General features: G+C 37.9%; 1 pseudogene; it reads left to right on the forward strand.

Annotated features, from left to right (window-relative positions):
* The first annotated feature begins 666 nt into the window (after positions 1-666).
* On the forward strand, positions 667-2151 carry LOC139450399 (uncharacterized; annotated as a pseudogene).
* Positions 2152-5248: the final 3097 nt, after the last annotated feature.

The raw sequence follows: 5248 nt of genomic DNA on the forward strand, positions 1-5248 counted from the left end.
TATCCAAATATAATGTGTGTTACTGTTGACCACTTTCTTAAAGGCATTGTTGGTTCAAAGCTTTCGGTCATAGAAGCCGTGTCATTTTTCTCTTGTCAGAGGAGTACACAAAGTATACGTCATCTGGACTAACATTTTTGGTTCGATGGCTGGGTTAGATCGCCAACTTTGTGTTCTGGCGATTGGGTGCCTCACTCACAGTGTGGGTTCAAATCCCGGACGGGACTCAACCCAAGAAAGTACGAGAATCTGTACTTTACTCAGAAAGTGTTATCCCAATTATAACATTTGTTGTCAAGAAAACACAATAAATGTATATTCGGCTTTGGATGGGTAATGATATCACAGACATATACGGATATTGATGATGACTTGGAGGAGCTTCGTAACGCACGTCTTCTCAATTCAGGGATTGGTGAGATTGGGGGGATAGATGATAGATTTAGCAACATGTAAGGTCCTCTTGAGTGGGAGGGTATTCGCAGATGGATTAGCATATGAACTATGATTCTCTTTAGGCAGAAAATGAGGATCCACGATGTTCGACCTGGTAGAAGTGTGTTATCAAACCTCACATCATTGGTTTTTTGACTGACTGTAGCGTCAAAACAAACTCATTCATTTACTTGAACTGAATGTTCATCTTAACTGTTATGGATAAGGGAATCTATGCCTCCGTGAAAGCGTGTGTGAGATGTAATGATAACATTTATACAGAATATTTTGATTGTCCTAACGGAGTTAAACAAGGCTGTATATTAAGCCCTCTATTATTTTCCTTTTTCATCAATGAACTGTCAAATGATGTTTCATCACATGGGAAACACGGCGTACAATTATTTCCTGACTTGTTTGAAATATTATTATTATTGTTTGCCGACGATGTTATTCTTGTCTCTGACACAGTAACTGGTTTACAGAACCAACTTAATATTCTTGATAACTTTGCAGATTCACATGGATTAACGGTTAATTTAGATAAAACGAGTGTTGTTGTATTTAGACGAGGAGGGCTGTTATCTGTTCATGAGAAATGGTTCTATAAAGGCAAACGTATTTCAACCGCCAACTCCTATAGATATCTTGGGTTTGTATTCTCATATACATCAAAGATGAACCAATGTGTTTCAGATCTAGCATCAAGGGGTAAACGAGCTTTAATGGAAATATTTCGCAATTTACGGAAGATTGGTTTTGTTGACACTTCAGTTTTCTTTAAAATATTTGATACTCAGATTCAACCTATTCTTTTATATGGTGCGGAAATATGGGGTGTAGACAGATTTGAAAAAATAGAACAAGTGCATATTATGGCTTGTAAGAAGTTTCTTAACGTTGGTTTGCAAACCCCAAATGCTATTGTGTATGGGGAATGCGGTCGGTACCCACTACATGTAAATGCTATGTGTCGTTCTGTAAAGTATTGGCTAAAACTGATTGAAATGGACGAAGGTAGGATACCAAGAAAATCTTATAATATGCTTGTATATAACGACAAGTGTGGTCGTCATAACTATGCTTCTTCTATTCGTTCCATATTATTTTCTCACGGATTCGGAGTAGTTTGGCTCAGTCAAGCTGTTGGCGACAAACCATCATTCATGAATAGTTTTAAAAACGTTTTGATAAATATGTTTTACCAATCATGGAATAGTACTATCAAGGCTAGTTCTAGGTACATTCTGTATAAAGAATTTAAAAGTCTCCTGGAACCAGAAAAATACCTTCCATTATTACTGAAATAAAATATCGAAATGTTTTGATAAGGCTTAGAGCCGGGCTACTAAGACTTAAGGTAAACGAAGGTAGATGGGCTGATATTGACTTACGCTTACGACTCTGCCCCATATGTGAAACAAGTATAGAGAATGAATATCATTTTACTTTAGAATGTGAATATTACAACGATATTAGACATCTGTATTTACCAACAACATTTTGCAATAATCCAAATATGCATAAATTTAAAACGCTACTGTCATCTTCGTGTAAACAATTACTTGGAAAACTATGTAAATACCTATTGCAGCTATGAAAGAAGACGTAATTATGAAAAGCCTGTAAACCTGTAAATTTGTACCTGACATTACCTTTTTTCATGTACCACACTATTTCAAATGTATGTATTGTATATGGGCCAGTGGCCTTGGTACAAATAAAGACTTCTTCTTCTAGATAGTCACGGAGCCATGATCCAGAGAACAGGGTGTCATTAGATAGAAATAAACTAAGTAATCATAGGATTACCAGAAAAACGGGGTTTTACACACAAGCCAATAAACTTCGCTCATTAACACCAGAGTAAGTCAGTACATGATTGAAAACTGCCCCATAATTATGTATGACATGCTTGTCGGGTATTGCTACATATATATGTGAAAACAAAGTTATTAAAATGAAGAGCAAAACTGATGAAAGTTAACAATAAACGTGTATACGTGTTATATAGTCACTGCAAAAATAATGATTGTTTGTCTTTAGTATTAACATTCAAATACGTTATATCTGTATTAGCGATATTGTCTTTGTTCCACCGGTGAGTCAGCGTTAGCCGTACTATCTCGTAGTATAATTGAACTTCTGAAGACATCACGATACAGTTTTTACGATGCATCACGTCTGCACTAGCGCTTGATAACAGCCTTGTGTTTGGGTGTTTCAGTGGTTTAAATCGCTGCTCTTGATATTGTTGATTAAACTTTGATACTATGATCAATATAATGTTATGTGAGAGGTTGACTTTAGAACGGTAACATACTAATAGTATATAGGATGACATAAACAGAACAATGAGAAGTTCGTCCAGATTAGTGTATAGGCAACATTTAATAATTAAAATAATTACATTCAACAACTCCCCTTTTAAGTCCATTTTCCTGACTTATAAGTAAATGCAAGAACAATCGGCCGGAATACAATGTATAGTTCTTGTCCACTTCCATATGACTATAGAGCATACAATAAGCTATCGGGTCCCGTTTAGATCGGTTTGGGTGGCAGCCTAGATAGCCATAGAATAGTTTCATCTTGGAATCTCCCATATCACTGGGGATACTCTTCAATTTAAATGGAGTTACTCGTTACGATTCCGAACCTTCACGTGACTGGGTTTAGGAAACATTGTCAAATAGTGGTGACATTAAATCTAGGAAACAATACGCGAAATCACGCATGCACAGAACGGAAAATGTGGTCAAGGCATTAAGTAATCCGCATGCTTAGAACGATTGATTTCAGTACTTCCGCTAAGCGCTTCGAGTGCAGCGTCAAACGCGGGCCTGTAATCTAACACGCGGGGACTGACCAATGAAATCTGAGAAGTAGAAACACCGGTAGACGCTGTTGCTTGATTGACAATGTCAATCAAGAAAGGGAGGAGCTTAACGCTATCGTTCTCTCCCAGTAAATTCCGATGTCAAATAACGACGTTATTTGGACGGAAAAACGATGGTTTGAAAACGTCCAAATAACGTCGTTTTTCCGTCCAATGACCATATACGGAAAAAAACGACGTTTTCGTGTTTGCAGTGTGAAAAAAGACAAAAAATAAAACCATTGATGAAAAAGTCATAAAACTATTAATTGTAACAGGACATCGTCAAATGTAAGAAGGTGTAAATTTAGTTGAAGGTATATGGTGAATTTACGGGTTTTAGAGAAGTAAAACCGTACAATTCCCGAAGAAGGATTTAATGTTCTTGAGTGTCTGTTTACATTTTGCTATCCAACCCAGTAGGTACACGTATTTACGCCATGTACGCGTTTTGACTTGAAGTGTTTTTGCAATCTCCAATAAATGGAATATCATTGATGCTGATATTAATGGAAGTTGTACAACATAATCGTCTCAAATGCCAACCTGCCTTTGTGGAAACATTGAAAGTTATGAATGTGCTTCTGTTGGATGTAACAGGAATTCACCAGCAGGCTGCTTCGTGAATCTGTCCGGGGTAGAATAGGTCTTCAGCAACCAATGCTTGCCGTATAAGGTGACTATGCTTGTCGTAAAAGGCGGCTAACGGGATCTGGTGGTCAGGCTCGCTGACTTGGTTAATGCATGTCATCGATCCCAATTGCGTGGATCGATGCTCATGATATTTATCACTGGATTGTCTGGTTCAAACTCGAGTATTTACAGACCGCCGTCATATAGCTGTAATATTGGTGAGTGCTGCGTTAAACAACAAACCAACTTTATGAATCTATACAGGGTCACTTAGCAATACGTAATGTTTCTGAGAAGAGCAGGTAGCAGATCACGACCGCGGATACATCTTAAAGGCATTATCCCCAGTTACTGTTCCAGGTGGTATGACGTCTGTGAAAAGATTTATAGGTTCATTCACCCACTGACCGCGCCACATGTACATACTGCCCTGGCAGCAGTGCAGCAAAAAGTAAACACCTTGTCTTGAGAGATCACCATCTGTATGCTACCGTGTATTCTAGGGAGCTGTTACAAGTCCTCTTTTTTACCCCGCCCAACAAAGTTGGCGGGGGATATAGAAACGGGCTCCGTCCGTCACGTTTCGTTTCCGGAGCATAACTCAGAAACCGTGCAATATTTTTTCATGGAACTTTGCAGTTTGTCAGATACATGCTGAACTGGTGCCTTTTGCTATTTAGAAATTTTAGAATTTTTCATTTTTTACGTTTCCATGGCAACAAGATAGACTTAGGTTCCAAACTCTCCTTTTTTTACAATTTCCATGACAAGTTCCACCTCGGTTAAAAAAGGTTAGGGTTTGTTTAGATTTAATTATGTTATAAATTCTGCAACAGGGGCGGGGGATATAGCCACGTTAGTGACAAACTCTTGTATGTCCTTGAGACACTTTTAACGCGAAGTAGATGGGTTCATTAAAAATATATCGAAATATCTGAAGTTCGTGATAAACTGCGTGCCAATATTAAGCCACAGTGCTAAAGGGGAATCATTTGAAATGATCCAGGCATTGGAGTGAGACTGACGATTTGTCTCTGGATATCTCATAAGTATGTAATGATGTGGTGCTTCAATATTCTTCGTGATATAGGTAACTTACGGACGAGGTTTACTTTAACAAATAACTATTCATATAGACCAGGAAACTTATTTAAAGGGACCCTGTAATTTCAGCTATAAGATCTTTGTTGCACGAGACACAGTTGCTGAATGGCGTATCAAACTCGCTCTAACTTTGCACATTGCACATGTAAAACATACCGTCCATGGTGACACGTTATGGTTATTTACATGTGCAAAAAA

The sequence above is a fragment of the Haliotis cracherodii genome, unplaced genomic scaffold (genome assembly GCF_022045235.1).
Source record: "Haliotis cracherodii isolate W230 unplaced genomic scaffold, xgHalCrac1.p SCAF_8, whole genome shotgun sequence".
NCBI lineage: Eukaryota > Metazoa > Mollusca > Gastropoda > Lepetellida > Haliotidae > Haliotis > Haliotis cracherodii.